The sequence below is a fragment of the Taudactylus pleione genome, unplaced genomic scaffold, assembly GCF_031769625.1.
Source record: "Taudactylus pleione unplaced genomic scaffold, aTauple2 ptg000393l, whole genome shotgun sequence".
NCBI lineage: Eukaryota > Metazoa > Chordata > Amphibia > Anura > Myobatrachidae > Taudactylus > Taudactylus pleione.
The window spans coordinates 3,937,503-3,955,728 of record NW_028284794.1 but is presented as its reverse complement, the minus strand read 5'-3'; the positions used below and the strand labels follow the sequence as shown (position 1 = coordinate 3,955,728).

General features: G+C 31.8%; 11 non-coding genes across 11 annotated transcripts; all 11 read right to left on the bottom strand.

The window, feature by feature from the left end:
* Positions 1 to 2,325: 2,325 nt before the first annotated feature.
* On the bottom strand, positions 2,326 to 2,397 carry TRNAW-CCA (transfer RNA tryptophan (anticodon CCA)). The gene has a single exon. It is a non-coding gene; the product is annotated as a tRNA-Trp (tRNA).
* A 1,150-nt stretch (positions 2,398 to 3,547) lies between these two features.
* Positions 3,548 to 3,619, bottom strand: TRNAW-CCA (transfer RNA tryptophan (anticodon CCA)). Its single transcript has one exon. It is a non-coding gene; the product is annotated as a tRNA-Trp (tRNA).
* A 545-nt stretch (positions 3,620 to 4,164) lies between these two features.
* Positions 4,165 to 4,236, bottom strand: TRNAW-CCA (transfer RNA tryptophan (anticodon CCA)). Its single transcript has one exon. It is a non-coding gene; the product is annotated as a tRNA-Trp (tRNA).
* A 3,770-nt stretch (positions 4,237 to 8,006) lies between these two features.
* TRNAW-CCA (transfer RNA tryptophan (anticodon CCA)) lies at positions 8,007 to 8,078 on the bottom strand. The gene has a single exon. It is a non-coding gene; the product is annotated as a tRNA-Trp (tRNA).
* Positions 8,079 to 9,421: 1,343 nt separating this feature from the next.
* TRNAW-CCA (transfer RNA tryptophan (anticodon CCA)) lies at positions 9,422 to 9,493 on the bottom strand. Its single transcript has one exon. It is a non-coding gene; the product is annotated as a tRNA-Trp (tRNA).
* Positions 9,494 to 10,643: 1,150 nt separating this feature from the next.
* TRNAW-CCA (transfer RNA tryptophan (anticodon CCA)) lies at positions 10,644 to 10,715 on the bottom strand. The gene has a single exon. It is a non-coding gene; the product is annotated as a tRNA-Trp (tRNA).
* Positions 10,716 to 11,866: 1,151 nt separating this feature from the next.
* TRNAW-CCA (transfer RNA tryptophan (anticodon CCA)) lies at positions 11,867 to 11,938 on the bottom strand. Its single transcript has one exon. It is a non-coding gene; the product is annotated as a tRNA-Trp (tRNA).
* Positions 11,939 to 13,088: 1,150 nt separating this feature from the next.
* TRNAW-CCA (transfer RNA tryptophan (anticodon CCA)) lies at positions 13,089 to 13,160 on the bottom strand. The gene has a single exon. It is a non-coding gene; the product is annotated as a tRNA-Trp (tRNA).
* Positions 13,161 to 14,311: 1,151 nt separating this feature from the next.
* On the bottom strand, positions 14,312 to 14,383 carry TRNAW-CCA (transfer RNA tryptophan (anticodon CCA)). Its single transcript has one exon. It is a non-coding gene; the product is annotated as a tRNA-Trp (tRNA).
* A 545-nt stretch (positions 14,384 to 14,928) lies between these two features.
* Positions 14,929 to 15,000, bottom strand: TRNAW-CCA (transfer RNA tryptophan (anticodon CCA)). Its single transcript has one exon. It is a non-coding gene; the product is annotated as a tRNA-Trp (tRNA).
* Positions 15,001 to 17,374: 2,374 nt separating this feature from the next.
* On the bottom strand, positions 17,375 to 17,446 carry TRNAW-CCA (transfer RNA tryptophan (anticodon CCA)). The gene has a single exon. It is a non-coding gene; the product is annotated as a tRNA-Trp (tRNA).
* Between the last annotated feature and the right edge of the window lie 780 nt (positions 17,447 to 18,226).

The window sequence follows — 18,226 nt, the reverse complement described above, 5'->3', positions numbered from 1 at the left end:
AAATAGACAAGTGATGGTAGTGATCCAAAATTGATCCAGAAAAGCTAATTGCTTTTAAATGTATTGTTACATTACAGACATTTAGAGTTGGCCTTCAAGTAAAGTTTTCTCTAAACTGGATATTTTTTGTATAATAATTATGAGAACTGATAAGAATGTGAGTTATTTAATGACTATGTGCTAGTGATATAGGTATCAGTTTGAGCTATAATCACATTATTGAAAGTAGTCAACAATCTTAGTATTTAGTTTCTTGTATAGTATTTTTGGGCAGAATAGAGCATTTTATCTTCAAAATGATAACCGACCCTGACGTGAATTGAACACGCAACCTTCTAATCTTGAGTCAGATGAGCTAACGTTGCCTCTTATTAAAACTGATTCAGTAGATTTTCTGGTGGTTTATATTACAAATAGTTCATCTGCTTATGCTAAACCTTGAATTAGGTAGTTGTCAAGCAAACAAACCTACATCCTTGGTAACAAAACAAAAAGATATGTATTCTGGTTTTTCCTTCAGTGTAGAGTTTTTATGCCTCATAGTATACGTCATGTGAATGGAAAAAGTCATCTTTAAAATCAAATTGGTACTAAATGTATTTCTAAAAAAGACAAGTGACGGCAGTGATCCAAAATTGATCCAGAAAAGCTAATTGCTTTTAAATGTATTGTTACATTACACACATTTAGAGTTGGCCTTCAAGTAAAGTTTAATCTAAACTGGATATTTTTAGTATTATAATTATGAGAACTGATAAGAAGGTGAGATATTTAATGACTATGTGCTAGTGATATAGGTATCAGTTTGAGCTATAATCACATTATTGAAAGTAGACAACAATCTTAGTATTTAGTTTCTTGTATAGTATTTTTTTGGCAGAAAAGAGCACTTTATCTTCAAAATGACAACTGACCCCGACGTGATTAGAACATGCAACCTTCTGATCTGGAGTCAGACGCGCTTCCGTTGCGCCACGAGGTCTCTTGTTAAATCCGATTCAGTAGATTTTTCTGGTGGTTTATATTACAAATAGATCATCTGCTTATACTAAACCTTGAATTAGGTAGTTGTCAAGCAAACAAACCTACATCCTCGGTAACAAAACAAAAAGATATGTCTGGTGGTTTTTCCTTTAGTGTATAATTTTTATTCATCACAGTATAGGTCATTTGAATGGAAAAAGTCATCCATAAAATCAAATTGGTACTAAATGTATTGTTAAAATAGACAAGTGATGGTAGTGAACCTTGAATTAGGTAGTTGTGAAGCAAACAAACCCTCATCCTCACTAACAAAACAAAAATATATGTCTGGTGGTTTTTCCTTTAGTGTATAATTTTTATTCATCACAGTATAGGTCATTTGAATGGAAAAAGTCATCCATAAAATCAAATTGGCACTAAATGCATTGTTAAAATAGACAAGTGATGGTAGTGATCCAAAATTGATCCAGAAAAGCTAATTGCTTTTAAATTTATTGTTACATTACAGACATTTAGAGTTGGCCTTCAAGTAACGTATTCTCTAAACTGGATATTTTTTGTATAATAATTATGAGAACTGATAAGAATGTGAGTTATTTAATGACTATGTGCTAGTGATATAGGTATCAGTTTGAGGTATAATCACATTATTGAAAGTAGATAACAATCTTGGTAATTAGTTTCTAGTATAGTATTTTTGGGCAGAATAGAGCATTTTATCTTCAAAATGATAACCGACCCTGACGTGATTTGAACACGCAACCTTCTAATTTTGAGTCAGATGAGCTAACGTTGCCTCTTATTAAAACTGATTCAGTAGATTTTCTGGTGGTTTATATTACAAATAGTTCATCTGCTTATGTTAAACCTTGAATTAGGTAGTTGTCAAGCAAACAAGCCTACATCCTTGGTAACAAAACAAAAAGATATGTATTCTGGTTTTTCCTTCAGTGTAGAGTTTTTATGCCTCATAGTATACGTCATGTGAATGGAAAAAGTCATCTTTAAAATCAAATTGGTACTAAATGTATTTCTAAAAAAGACAAGTGACGGCAGTGATCCAAAATTGATCCAGAAAAGCTAATTGCTTTTAAATGTATTGTTACATTACACACATTTAGAGTTGGCCTTCAAGTAAAGTTTAATCTAAACTGGATATTTTTAGTATTATAATTATGAGAACTGATAAGAAGGTGAGATATTTAATGACTATGTGCTAGTGATATAGGTATCAGTTTGAGCTATAATCACATTATTGAAAGTAGACAACAATCTTAGTATTTAGTTTCTTGTATAGTATTTTTTTGGCAGAAAAGAGCACTTTATCTTCAAAATGACAACTGACCCCGACGTGATTAGAACATGCAACCTTCTGATCTGGAGTCAGACGCGCTACCGTTGCGCCACGAGGTCTCTTGTTAAATCCGATTCAGTAGATTTTTCTGGTGGTTTATATTACAAATAGATCATCTGCTTATACTAAACCTTGAATTAGGTAGTTGTCAAGCAAACAAACCTATATCCTCGGTAACAAAACAAAAAGATATGTCTGGTGGTTTTTCCTTTAGTGTATAATTTTTATTCATCACAGTATAGGTCATTTGAATGGAAAAAGTCATCCATAAAATCAAATTGGTACTAAATGTATTGTTAAAATAGACAAGTGATGGTAGTGATCCAAAATTGATCCAGAAAAGCTAATTGCTTTTAAATGTATTGTTACATTACAGACATTTAGAGTTGGCCTTCAAGTAACGTATTCTCTAAACTGGATAATTTTTGTATAATAATTATGAGAACTGATAAGAATGTGAGTTATTTAATGACTATGTGCTAGTGATATAGGTATCAGTTTGAGGTATAATCACATTATTGAAAGTAGATAACAATCTTGGTAATTAGTTTTTAGTATAGTATTTTTGGGCAGAATAGAGCATTTTATCTTCAAAATGATAACCGACCCTGACGTGATTTGAACACGCAACCTTCTAATCTTGAGTCAGATGAGCTAACGTTGCCTCTTATTAAAACTGATTCAGTAGATTTTCTGGTGGTTTATATTACAAATAGTTCATCTGCTTATGCTAAACCTTGAATTAGGTAGTTGTCAAGCAAACAAGCCTACATCCTTGGTAACAAAACAAAAAGATATGTATTCTGGTTTTTCCTTCAGTGTAGAGTTTTTATGCCTCATAGTATACGTCATGTGAATGTAAAAAGTAATCTTTAAAATCAATTTGGTACTAAATGTATTTCTAAAAAAGACAAGTGACGGCAGTGATACAAAATTGATCCAGAAAAGCTAATTGCTTTTAAATGTATTGTTACATTACAGACATTTAGAGTTGGCCTTCAAGTAAAGTTTAATCTAAACTGGATATTTTTAGTATTATAATTATGAGAACTGATAAGAAGGTGGGATATTTAATGACTATGTGCTAGTGATATAGGTATCAGTTTGAGCTATAATCACATTATTGAAAGTAGACAACAATCTTAGTATTTAGTTTCTTGTATAGTATCTTTTTGGCAGAAAAGAGCATTTTATCTTCAAAATGACAACTGACCCCGACGTGATTTGAACACACAACCTTCTGATCTGGAGTCAGACGCGCTACCGTTGCGCCACGAGGTCTCTTGTTAAATCTGATTCAGTAGATTTTTCTGGTGGTTTATATTACAAATAGATCATATGCTTATACTAAACCTTGAATTAGGTAGTTGTGAAGCAAACAAACCCTCATCCTCACTAACAAAACAAAAATATATGTCTGGTGGTTTTTCCTTTAGTGTATAATTTTTATTCATCACAGTATAGGTCATTTGAATGGAAAAAGTCATCCATAAAATCAAATTGGCACTAAATGCATTGTTAAAATAGACAAGTGATGGTAGTGATCCAAAATTGATCCAGAAAAGCTAATTGCTTTTAAATTTATTGTTACATTACAGACATTTAGAGTTGGCCTTCAAGTAAAGTTTAATCTAAACTGGATATTTTTAGTATTATAATTATGAGAACTGATAAGAAGGTGAGATATTTAATGACTATGTGCTAGTGATATAGGTATCAGTTTGAGCTATAATCACATTATTGAAAGTAGACAGCATTCTTAGTATTTAGTTTCTTGTATAGTATTTTTTTGGCAGAAAAGAGCATTTAATCTTCAAAATGACAACTGACCCCGACGTGATTTGAACACGCAACCTTCTGATCTGGAGTCAGACGCGCTACCGTTGCGCCACGAGGTCTCTTGTTAAATCTGATTCAGTAGATTTTTCTGGTGGTTTATATTACAAATAGATCATATGCTTATACTAAACCTTGAATTAGGTAGTTGTGAAGCAAACAAACCCTCATCCTCACTAACAAAACAAAAAGATATGTCTGGTGGTTTTTCCTTTAGTGTATAATTTTTATTCATCACAGTATAGGTCATTTGAATGGAAAAAGTCATCCATAAAATCAAATTGGCACTAAATGCATTGTTAAAATAGACAAGTGATGGTAGTGATCCAAAATTGATCCAGAAAAGCTAATTGCTTTTAAATTTATTGTTACATTACAGACATTTAGAGTTGGCCTTCAAGTAACGTATTCTCTAAACTGGATATTTTTTGTATAATAATTATGAGAACTGATAAGAATGTGAGTTATTTAATGACTATGTGCTAGTGATATAGGTATCAGTTTGAGGTATAATCACATTATTGAAAGTAGATAACAATCTTGGTAATTAGTTTCTAGTATAGTATTTTTGGGCAGAATAGAGCATTTTATCTTCAAAATGATAACCGACCCTGACGTGATTTGAACACGCAACCTTCTAATCTTGAGTCAGATGAGCTAACGTTGCCTCTTATTAAAACTGATTCAGTAGATTTTCTGGTGGTTTATATTACAAATAGTTCATCTGCTTATGCTAAACCTTGAATTAGGTAGTTGTCAAGCAAACAAGCCTACATCCTTGGTAACAAAACAAAAAGATATGCATTCTGGTTTTTCCTTCAGTGTAGAGTTTTTATGCCTCATAGTATACGTCATGTGAATGTAAAAAGTCATCTTTAAAATCAAATTGGTACTAAATGTATTTCTAAAAAAGACAAGTGACGGCAGTGATCCAAAATTGATCCAGAAAAGCTAATTGCTTTTAAATGTATTGTTACATTACAGACATTTAGAGTTGGCCTTCAAGTAAAGTTTAATCTAAACTGGATATTTTTAGTATTATAAATATGAGAACTGATAAGAAGGTGAGATATTTAATGACTATGTGCTAGTGATATAGGTATCAGTTTGAGCTATAATCACATTATTGAAAGTAGACAACAATCTTAGTATTTAGTTTCTTGTATAGTATCTTTTTGGCAGAAAAGAGCATTTTATCTTCAAAATGACAACTGACCCCCGACGTGATTTGAACACACAACCTTCTAATCTTGAGTCAGATGAGCTAACGTTGCCTCTTATTAAAACTGATTCAGTAGATTTTTCTGGTGGTTAATATTACAAATAGATCATCTGCTTATACTAAACCTTGATTTAGGTAGTTGTCAAGCAAACAAACCTTCATCCTCAGTAACAAAACAAAAAGATATGTCTGGTTGTTTTTTCCTTTAGTGTATAATTTTTATTCATCACAGTATAGGTCATTTGAATGGAAAAAGTCATCCATAAAATCAAATTGGTACTAAATGCGTTGTTAAAATAGACAAGTGATGGTAGTGAACCTTGAATTAGGTAGTTGTGAAGCAAACAAACCCTCATCCTCACTAACAAAACAAAAATATATGTCTGGTGGTTTTTCCTTTAGTGTATAATTTTTATTCATCACAGTATAGGTCATTTGAATGGAAAAAGTCATCCATAAAATCAAATTGGCACTAAATGCATTGTTAAAATAGACAAGTGATGGTAGTGATCCAAAATTGATCCAGAAAAGCTAATTGCTTTTAAATTTATTGTTACATTACAGACATTTAGAGTTGGCCTTCAAGTAACGTATTCTCTAAACTGGATATTTTTTGTATAATAATTATGAGAACTGATAAGAATGTGAGTTATTTAATGACTATGTGCTAGTGATATAGGTATCAGTTTGAGGTATAATCACATTATTGAAAGTAGATAACAATCTTGGTAATTAGTTTCTAGTATAGTATTTTTGGGCAGAATAGAGCATTCTATCTTCGAAATGATAACCGACCCTGACGTGATTTGAACACGCAACCTTCTAATCTTGAGTCAGATGAGCTAACGTTGCCTCTTATTAAAACTGATTCAGTAGATTTTCTGGTGGTTTATATTACAAATAGTTCATCTGCTTATGCTAAACCTTGAATTAGGTAGTTGTCAAGCAAACAAGCCTACATCCTTGGTAACAAAACAAAAAGATATGTATTCTGGTTTTTCCTTCAGTGTAGAGTTTTTCTGCCTCATAGTATACGTCATGTGAATGGAAAAAGTCATCTTTAAAATCAAATTGGTACTAAATGTATTTCTAAAAAAGACAAGTGACGGCAGTGATCCAAAATTGATCCAGAAAAGCTAATTGCTTTTAAATGTATTGTTACATTACACACATTTAGAGTTGGCCTTCAAGTAAAGTTTAATCTAAACTGGATATTTTTAGTATTATAATTATGAGAACTGATAAGAAGGTGAGATATTTAATGACTATGTGCTAGTGATATAGGTATCAGTTTGAGCTATAATCACATTATTGAAAGTAGACAACAATCTTAGTATTTAGTTTCTTGTATAGTATCTTTTTGGCAGAAAAGAGCATTTTATCTTCAAAATGACAACTGACCCCCGACGTGATTTGAACACACAACCTTCTAATCTTGAGTCAGATGATCTAACGTTGCCTCTTATTAAAACTGATTCAGTAGATTTTTCTGGTGGTTAATATTACAAATAGATCATCTGCTTATACTAAACCTTGATTTAGGTAGTTGTCAAGCAAACAAACCTTCATCCTCAGTAACAAAACAAAAAGATATGTCTGGTGGTTTTTCCTTTAGTGTATAATTTTTATTCATCACAGTATAGGTCATTTGAATGGAAAAAGTCATCCATAAAATCAAATTGGTACTAAATGCGTTGTTAAAATAGACAAGTGATGGTAGTGATCCAAAATTGATCCAGAAAAGCTAATTGCTTTTAAATGTATTGTTACATTACAGACATTTAGAGTTGGCCTTCAAGTAAAGTTTTCTCTAAACTGGATATTTTTTGTATAATAATTATGAGAACTGATAAGAATGTGAGTTATTTAATGACTATGTGCTAGTGATATAGGTATCAGTTTGAGCTATAATCACATTATTGAAAGTAGTCAACAATCTTAGTATTTAGTTTCTTGTATAGTATTTTTGGGCAGAATAGAGCATTTTATCTTCAAAATGATAACCGACCCTGACGTGAATTGAACACGCAACCTTCTAATCTTGAGTCAGATGAGCTAACGTTGCCTCTTATTAAAACTGATTCAGTAGATTTTCTGGTGGTTTATATTACAAATAGTTCATCTGCTTATGCTAAACCTTGAATTAGGTAGTTGTCAAGCAAACAAACCTACATCCTTGGTAACAAAACAAAAAGATATGTATTCTGGTTTTTCCTTCAGTGTAGAGTTTTTATGCCTCATAGTATACGTCATGTGAATGGAAAAAGTCATCTTTAAAATCAAATTGGTACTAAATGTATTTCTAAAAAAGACAAGTGACGGCAGTGATACAAAATTGATCCAGAAAAGCTAATTGCTTTTAAATGTATTGTTACATTACAGACATTTAGAGTTGGCCTTCAAGTAAAGTTTAATCTAAACTGGATATTTTTAGTATTATAATTATGAGAACTGATAAGAAGGTGGGATATTTAATGACTATGTGCTAGTGATATAGGTATCAGTTTGAGCTATAATCACATTATTGAAAGTAGACAACAATCTTAGTATTTAGTTTCTTGTATAGTATTTTTTTGGCAGAAAAGAGCACTTTATCTTCAAAATGACAACTGACCCCGACGTGATTAGAACATGCAACCTTCTGATCTGGAGTCAGACGCGCTACCGTTGCGCCACGAGGTCTCTTGTTAAATCCGATTCAGTAGATTTTTCTGGTGGTTTATATTACAAATAGATCATCTGCTTATACTAAACCTTGAATTAGGTAGTTGTCAAGCAAACAAACCTACATCCTCGGTAACAAAACAAAAAGATATGTCTGGTGGTTTTTCCTTTAGTGTATAATTTTTATTCATCACAGTATAGGTCATTTGAATGGAAAAAGTCATCCATAAAATCAAATTGGTACTAAATGTATTGTTAAAATAGACAAGTGATGGTAGTGAACCTTGAATTAGGTAGTTGTGAAGCAAACAAACCCTCATCCTCACTAACAAAACAAAAATATATGTCTGGTGGTTTTTCCTTTAGTGTATAATTTTTATTCATCACAGTATAGGTCATTTGAATGGAAAAAGTCATCCATAAAATCAAATTGGCACTAAATGCATTGTTAAAATAGACAAGTGATGGTAGTGATCCAAAATTGATCCAGAAAAGCTAATTGCTTTTAAATTTATTGTTACATTACAGACATTTAGAGTTGGCCTTCAAGTAACGTATTCTCTAAACTGGATATTTTTTGTATAATAATTATGAGAACTGATAAGAATGTGAGTTATTTAATGACTATGTGCTAGTGATATAGGTATCAGTTTGAGGTATAATCACATTATTGAAAGTAGATAACAATCTTGGTAATTAGTTTCTAGTATAGTATTTTTGGGCAGAATAGAGCATTTTATCTTCAAAATGATAACCGACCCTGACGTGATTTGAACACGCAACCTTCTAATTTTGAGTCAGATGAGCTAACGTTGCCTCTTATTAAAACTGATTCAGTAGATTTTCTGGTGGTTTATATTACAAATAGTTCATCTGCTTATGTTAAACCTTGAATTAGGTAGTTGTCAAGCAAACAAGCCTACATCCTTGGTAACAAAACAAAAAGATATGTATTCTGGTTTTTCCTTCAGTGTAGAGTTTTTATGCCTCATAGTATACGTCATGTGAATGGAAAAAGTCATCTTTAAAATCAAATTGGTACTAAATGTATTTCTAAAAAAGACAAGTGACGGCAGTGATCCAAAATTGATCCAGAAAAGCTAATTGCTTTTAAATGTATTGTTACATTACACACATTTAGAGTTGGCCTTCAAGTAAAGTTTAATCTAAACTGGATATTTTTAGTATTATAATTATGAGAACTGATAAGAAGGTGAGATATTTAATGACTATGTGCTAGTGATATAGGTATCAGTTTGAGCTATAATCACATTATTGAAAGTAGACAACAATCTTAGTATTTAGTTTCTTGTATAGTATTTTTTTGGCAGAAAAGAGCACTTTATCTTCAAATTGACAACTGACCCCGACGTGATTAGAACATGCAACCTTCTGATCTGGAGTCAGACGCGCTACCGTTGCGCCACGAGGTCTCTTGTTAAATCCGATTCAGTAGATTTTTCTGGTGGTTTATATTACAAATAGATCATCTGCTTATACTAAACCTTGAATTAGGTAGTTGTCAAGCAAACAAACCTACATCCTCGGTAACAAAACAAAAAGATATGTCTGGTGGTTTTTCCTTTAGTGTATAATTTTTATTCATCACAGTATAGGTCATTTGAATGGAAAAAGTCATCCATAAAATCAAATTGGTACTAAATGTATTGTTAAAATAGACAAGTGATGGTAGTGATCCAAAATTGATCCAGAAAAGCTAATTGCTTTTAAATGTATTGTTACATTACAGACATTTAGAGTTGGCCTTCAAGTAACGTATTCTCTAAACTGGATAATTTTTGTATAATAATTATGAGAACTGATAAGAATGTGAGTTATTTAATGACTATGTGCTAGTGATATAGGTATCAGTTTGAGGTATAATCACATTATTGAAAGTAGATAACAATCTTGGTAATTAGTTTTTAGTATAGTATTTTTGGGCAGAATAGAGCATTTTATCTTCAAAATGATAACCGACCCTGACGTGATTTGAACACGCAACCTTCTAATCTTGAGTCAGATGAGCTAACGTTGCCTCTTATTAAAACTGATTCAGTAGATTTTCTGGTGGTTTATATTACAAATAGTTCATCTGCTTATGCTAAACCTTGAATTAGGTAGTTGTCAAGCAAACAAGCCTACATCCTTGGTAACAAAACAAAAAGATATGTATTCTGGTTTTTCCTTCAGTGTAGAGTTTTTATGCCTCATAGTATACGTCATGTGAATGTAAAAAGTAATCTTTAAAATCAATTTGGTACTAAATGTATTTCTAAAAAAGACAAGTGACGGCAGTGATACAAAATTGATCCAGAAAAGCTAATTGCTTTTAAATGTATTGTTACATTACAGACATTTAGAGTTGGCCTTCAAGTAAAGTTTAATCTAAACTGGATATTTTTAGTATTATAATTATGAGAACTGATAAGAAGGTGGGATATTTAATGACTATGTGCTAGTGATATAGGTATCAGTTTGAGCTATAATCACATTATTGAAAGTAGACAACAATCTTAGTATTTAGTTTCTTGTATAGTATCTTTTTGGCAGAAAAGAGCATTTTATCTTCAAAATGACAACTGACCCCGACGTGATTTGAACACACAACCTTCTGATCTGGAGTCAGACGCGCTACCGTTGCGCCACGAGGTCTCTTGTTAAATCTGATTCAGTAGATTTTTCTGGTGGTTTATATTACAAATAGATCATATGCTTATACTAAACCTTGAATTAGGTAGTTGTGAAGCAAACAAACCCTCATCCTCACTAACAAAACAAAAATATATGTCTGGTGGTTTTTCCTTTAGTGTATAATTTTTATTCATCACAGTATAGGTCATTTGAATGGAAAAAGTCATCCATAAAATCAAATTGGCACTAAATGCATTGTTAAAATAGACAAGTGATGGTAGTGATCCAAAATTGATCCAGAAAAGCTAATTGCTTTTAAATTTATTGTTACATTACAGACATTTAGAGTTGGCCTTCAAGTAAAGTTTAATCTAAACTGGATATTTTTAGTATTATAATTATGAGAACTGATAAGAAGGTGAGATATTTAATGACTATGTGCTAGTGATATAGGTATCAGTTTGAGCTATAATCACATTATTGAAAGTAGACAGCATTCTTAGTATTTAGTTTCTTGTATAGTATTTTTTTGGCAGAAAAGAGCATTTAATCTTCAAAATGATAACCGACCCTGACGTGATTTGAACACGCAACCTTCTAATCTTGAGTCAGATGAGCTAACGTTGCCTCTTATTAAAACTGATTCAGTAGATTTTCTGGTGGTTTATATTACAAATAGTTCATCTGCTTATGCTAAACCTTGAATTAGGTAGTTGTCAAGCAAACAAGCCTACATCCTTGGTAACAAAACAAAAAGATATGTATTCTGGTTTTTCCTTCAGTGTAGAGTTTTTATGCCTCATAGTATACGTCATGTGAATGTAAAAAGTCATCTTTAAAATCAAATTGGTACTAAATGTATTTCTAAAAAAGACAAGTGACGGCAGTGATACAAAATTGATCCAGAAAAGCTAATTGCTTTTAAATGTATTGTTACATTACAGACATTTAGAGTTGGCCTTCAAGTAAAGTTTAATCTAAACTGGATATTTTTAGTATTATAATTATGAGAACTGATAAGAAGGTGGGATATTTAATGACTATGTGCTAGTGATATAGGTATCAGTTTGAGCTATAATCACATTATTGAAAGTAGACAACAATCTTAGTATTTAGTTTCTTGTATAGTATCTTTTTGGCAGAAAAGAGCATTTTTTCTTCAAAATGACAACTGACCCCGACATGATTTGAACACACAACCTTCTGATCTGGAGTCAGACGCGCTACCGTTGCGCCACGAGGTCTCTTGTTAAATCTGGTTCAGTAGATTTTTCTGGTGGTTTATATTACAAATAGATCATATGCTTATACTAAACCTTGAATTAGGTAGTTGTGAAGCAAACAAACCCTCATCCTCACTAACAAAACAAAAATATATGTCTGGTGGTTTTTCCTTTAGTGTATAATTTTTATTCATCACAGTATAGGTCATTTGAATGGAAAAAGTCATCCATAAAATCAAATTGGCACTAAATGCATTGTTAAAATAGACAAGTGATGGTAGTGATCCAAAATTGATCCAGAAAAGCTAATTGCTTTTAAATTTATTGTTACATTACAGACATTTAGAGTTGGCCTTCAAGTAACGTATTCTCTAAACTGGATATTTTTTGTATAATAATTATGAGAACTGATAAGAATGTGAGTTATTTAATGACTATGTGCTAGTGATATAGGTATCAGTTTGAGGTATAATCACATTATGGAAAGTAGATAACAATCTTGGTAATTAGTTTCTAGTATAGTATTTTTGGGCAGAATAGAGCATTTTATCTTCAAAATGATAACCGACCCTGACGTGATTTGAACACGCAACCTTCTAATCTTGAGTCAGATGAGCTAACGTTGCCTCTTATTAAAACTGATTCAGTAGATTTTCTGGTGGTTTATATTACAAATAGTTCATCTGCTTATGCTAAACCTTGAATTAGGTAGTTGTCAAGCAAACAAGCCTACATCCTTGGTAACAAAACAAAAAGATATGTATTCTGGTTTTTCCTTCAGTGTAGAGTTTTTATGCCTCATAGTATACGTCATGTGAATGGAAAAAGTCATCTTTAAAATCAAATTGGTACTAAATGTATTTCTAAAAAAGACAAGTGACGGCAGTGATCCAAAATTGATCCAGAAAAGCTAATTGCTTTTAAATGTATTGTTACATTACACACATTTAGAGTTGGCCTTCAAGTAAAGTTTAATCTAAACTGGATATTTTTAGTATTATAATTATGAGAACTGATAAGAAGGTGAGATATTTAATGACTATGTGCTAGTGATATAGGTATCAGTTTGAGCTATAATCACATTATTGAAAGTAGACTACAATCTTAGTATTTAGTTTCTTGTATAGTATTTTTTTGGCAGAAAAGAGCACTTTATCTTCAAAATGACAACTGACCCCGACGTGATTAGAACATGCAACCTTCTGATCTGGAGTCAGACGCGCTACCGTTGCGCCACGAGGTCTCTTGTTAAATCCGATTCAGTAGATTTTTCTGGTGGTTTATATTACAAATAGATCATCTGCTTATACTAAACCTTGAATTAGGTAGTTGTCAAGCAAACAAACATACATCCTCGGTAACAAAACAAAAAGATATATCTGGTGGTTTTTCCTTTAGTGTATAATTTTTATTCATCACAGTATAGGTCATTTGAATGGAAAAAGTCATCCATAAAATCAAATTGGTACTAAATGTATTGTTAAAATAGACAAGTGATGGTAGTGATCCAAAATTGATCCAGAAAAGCTAATTGCTTTTTAAATGTATTGTTACATTACAGACATTTAGAGTTGGCCTTCAAGTAACGTATTCTCTAAACTGGATATTTTTTGTATAATAATTATGAGAACTGATAAGAATGTGAGTTATTTAATGACTATGTGCTAGTGATATAGGTATCAGTTTGAGGTATAATCACATTATTGAAAGTAGATAACAATCTTGGTAATTAGTTTTTAGTATAGTATTTTTGGGCAGAATAGAGCATTTTATCTTCAAAATGATAACCGACCCTGACGTGATTTGAACACGCAACCTTCTAATCTTGAGTCAGATGAGCTAACGTTGCCTCTTATTAAAACTGATTCAGTAGATTTTCTGGTGGTTTATATTACAAATAGTTCATCTGCTTATGCTAAACCTTGAATTAGGTAGTTGTCAAGCAAACAAGCCTACATCCTTGGTAACAAAACAAAAAGATATGTATTCTGGTTTTTCCTTCAGTGTAGAGTTTTTATGCCTCATAGTATACGTCATGTGAATGTAAAAAGTAATCTTTAAAATCAAATTGGTACTAAATGTATTTCTAAAAAAGACAAGTGACGGCAGTGATACAAAATTGATCCAGAAAAGCTAATTGCTTTTAAATGTATTGTTACATTACAGACATTTAGAGTTGGCCTTCAAGTAAAGTTTAATCTAAACTGGATATTTTTAGTATTATAATTATGAGAACTGATAAGAAGGTGGGATATTTAATGACTATGTGCTAGTGATATAGGTATCAGTTTGAGCTATAATCACATTATTGAAAGTAGACAACAATCTTAGTATTTAGTTTCTTGAATAGTATCTTTTTGGCAGAAAAGAGCATTTTATCTTCAAAATGACAACTGATCCCGACGTGATTTGAACACACAACCTTCTGATCTGGAGTCAGACGCGCTACCGTTGCGCCACGAGGTCTCTTGTTAAATCTGATTCAGTAGATTTTTCTGGTGGTTTATATTACAAATAGATCATATGCTTATACTAAACCTTGAATTAGGTAGTTGTGAAGCAAACAAACCCTCATCCTCACTAACAAAACAAAAATATATGTCTGGTGGTTTTTCCTTTAGTGTATAATTTTTATTCATCACAGTATAGGTCATTTGAATGGAAAAAGTCATCCATAAAATCAAATTGGCACTAAATGCATTGTTAAAATAGACAAGTGATGGTAGTGATCCAAAATTGATCCAGAAAAACTAATTGCTTTTAAATTTATTGTTACATTACAGACATTTAGAGTTGGCCTTCAAGTAACGTATTCTCTAAACTGGATATTTTTTGTATAATAATTATGAGAACTGATAAGAAGGTGGGATATTTAATGACTATGTGCTAGTGATATAGGTATCAGTTTGAGCTATAATCACATTATTGAAAGTAGACAACAATCTTAGTATTTAGTTTCTTGTATAGTATCTTTTTGGCAGAAAAGAGCATTTTATCTTCAAAATGACAACTGACCCCGACGTGATTTGAACACACAACCTTCTGATCTGGAGTCAGACGCGCTACCGTTGCGCCACGAGGTCTCTTGTTAAATCTGATTCAGTAGATTTTTCTGGTGGTTTATATTACAAATAGATCATATGCTTATACTAAACCTTGAATTAGGTAGTTGTGAAGCAAACAAACCCTCATCCTCACTAACAAAACAAAAATATATGTCTGGTGGTTTTTCCTTTAGTGTATAATTTTTATTCATCACAGTATAGGTCAATTGAATGGAAAAAGTCATCCATAAAATCAAATTGGCACTAAATGCATTGTTAAAATAGACAAGTGATGGTAGTGATCCAAAATTGATCCAGAAAAGCTAATTGCTTTTAAATTTATTGTTACATTACAGACATTTAGAGTTGGCCTTCAAGTAACGTATTCTCTAAACTGGATATTTTTTGTGTATAATAATTATGAGAACTGATAAGAATGTGAGTTATTTAATGACTATGTGCTAGTGATATAGGTATCAGTTTGAGGTATAATCACATTATGGAAAGTAGATAACAATCTTGGTAATTAGTTTCTAGTATAGTATTTTTGGGCAGAATAGAGCATTTTATCTTCAAAATGATAACCGACCCTGACGTGATTTGAACACGCAACCTTCTAATCTTGAGTCAGATGAGCTAACGTTGCCTCTTATTAAAACTGATTCAGTAGATTTTCTGGTGGTTTATATTACAAATAGTTCATCTGCTTATGCTAAACCTTGAATTAGGTAGTTGTCAAGCAAACAAGCCTACATCCTTGGTAACAAAACAAAAAGATATGTATTCTGGTTTTTCCTTCAGTGTAGAGTTTTTATGCCTCATAGTATACGTCATGTGAATGGAAAAAGTCATCTTTAAAATCAAATTGGTACTAAATGTATTTCTAAAAAAGACAAGTGACGGCAGTGATCCAAAATTGATCCAGAAAAGCTAATTGCTTTTAAATGTATTGTTACATTACACACATTTAGAGTTGGCCTTCAAGTAAAGTTTAATCTAAACTGGATATTTTTAGTATTATAATTATGAGAACTGATAAGAAGGTGAGATATTTAATGACTATGTGCTAGTGATATAGGTATCAGTTTGAGCTATAATCACATTATTGAAAGTAGACAACAATCTTAGTATTTAGTTTCTTGTATAGTATTTTTTTGGCAGAAAAGAGCACTTTATCTTCAAAATGACAACTGACCCCGACGTGATTAGAACATGCAACCTTCTGATCTAGAGTCAGACGCGCTACCGTTGCGCCACGAGGTCTCTTGTTAAATCCGATTCAGTAGATTTTTCTGGTGGTTTATATTACAAATAGATCATCTGCTTATACTAAACCTTGAATTAGGTAGTTGTCAAGCAAACAAACCTACATCCTCGGTAACAAAACAAAAAGATATGTCTGGTGGTTTTTCCTTTAGTGTATAATTTTTATTCATCACAGTATAGGTCATTTGAATGGAAAAAGTCATCCATAAAATCAAATTGGTACTAAATGTATTGTTAAAATAGACAAGTGATGGTAGTGATCCAAAATTGATCCAGAAAAGCTAATTGCTTTTAAATGTATTGTTACATTACAGACATTTAGAGTTGGCCTTCAAGTAACGTATTCTCTAAACTGGATATTTTTTGTATAATAATTATGAGAACTGATAAGAATGTGAGTTATTTAATGACTATGTGCTAGTGATATAGGTATCAGTTTGAGGTATAATCACATTATTGAAAGTAGATAACAATCTTGGTAATTAGTTTTTAGTATAGTATTTTTGGGCAGAATAGAGCATTTTATCTTCAAAATGATAACCGACCCTGACATGATTTGAACACGCAACCTTCTAATCTTGAGTCAGATGAGCTAACGTTGCCTCTTATTAAAACTGATTCAGTAGATTTTCTGGTGGTTTATATTACAAATAGTTCATCTGCTTATGCTAAACCTTGAATTAGGTAGTTGTCAAGCAAACAAGCCTACATTCTTGGTAACAAAACAAAAAGATATGTATTCTAGTTTTTCCTTCAGTGTAGAGTTTTTATGCCTCATAGTATACGTCATGTGAATGTAAAAAGTAATCTTTAAAATCAAATTGGTACTAAATGTATTTCTAAAAAAGACAAGTGACGGCAGTGATCCAAAATTGATCCAGAAAAGCTAATTGCTTTTAAATGTATTGTTACATTACAGACATTTAGAGTTGGCCTTCAAGTAAAGTTTAATCTAAACTGGATATTTTTAGTATTATAATTATGAGAACTGATAAGAAGGTGGGATATTGAATGACTATGTGCTAGTGATATAGGTATCAGTTTGAGCTATAATCACATTATTGAAAGTAGACAACAATCTTAGTATTTAGTTTCTTGTATAGTATCTTTTTGGCAGAAAAGAGCATTTTATCTTCAAAATGACAACTGACCCCGACGTGATTTGGACACACAACCTTCTGATCTGGAGTCAGACGCGCTACCGTTGCGCCATGAGGTCTCTTGTTAAATCTGATTCAGTAGATTTTTCTGGTGGTTTATATTACAAATAGATCATATGCTTATACTAAACCTTGAATTAGGTAGTTGTGAAGCAAACAAACCCTCATCCTCACTAACAAAACAAAAATATATGTCTGGTGGTTTTTCCTTTAGTGTATAATTTTTATTCATCACAGTATAGGTCATTTGAATGGAAAAAGTCATCCATACAATCAAATTGGCACTAAATGCATTGTTAAAATAGACAAGTGATGGTAGTGATCCAAAATTGATCCAGAAAAGCTAATTGCTTTTAAATTTATTGTTACATTACAGACATTTAGAGTTGGCCTTCAAGTAAAGTTTAATCTAAACTGGATATTTTTAGTATTATAATTATGAGAACTGATAAGAAGGTGAGATATTTAATGACTATGTGCTAGTGATATAGGTATCAGTTTGAGGTATAATCACATTATTGAAAGTAGATAACAATCTTGGTAATTAGTTTTTAGTATAGTATTTTTGGGCAGAAAAGAGCATTTTATCTTCAAAATGATAACCGACCCTGACGTGATTTGAACACGCAACCTTCTAATCTTGAGTCAGATGAGCTAACGTTGCCTCTTATTAAAACTGATTCAGTAGATTTTCTGGTGGTTTATATTACAAATAGTTCATCTGCTTATGCTAAACCTTGAATTAGGTAGTTGTCAAGCAAACAAGCCTACATCCTTGGTAACAAAACAAAAAGATATGTATTCTGGTTTTTCCTTCAGTGTAGAGTTTTTATGCCTCA